Here is a 260-nt window from a genome sequence, read left to right as displayed (position 1 = left end):
TATAAGGTGTCTGACAATATATCCTTAATATTAAAGATTATTATCTTTATATGTACATGTACATTTCGATCTTTGAGCTCTAAGCTTCATGTTTATCATATCATATATAGATTTTTAAGAGAGGATTTGGAGGATTCGCAGTCTATGGGCATTTGTTAAAAAAAAAAATGTAAAAAACTTTGGACCCTGAAAAAAGAAGGAAAAAAAAATTTGCAGATATGAAGTCGGCAATGGAACAAACTGTGTTGCCGACACTGGTA

The sequence above is a fragment of the Ananas comosus genome, linkage group 1 (genome assembly GCF_001540865.1).
Source record: "Ananas comosus cultivar F153 linkage group 1, ASM154086v1, whole genome shotgun sequence".
In the NCBI taxonomy this organism is placed as follows: domain Eukaryota; kingdom Viridiplantae; phylum Streptophyta; class Magnoliopsida; order Poales; family Bromeliaceae; genus Ananas; species Ananas comosus.
The sequence above is the reverse complement of the archived record's forward strand: the minus strand, read 5'-3'. Positions refer to the sequence as shown.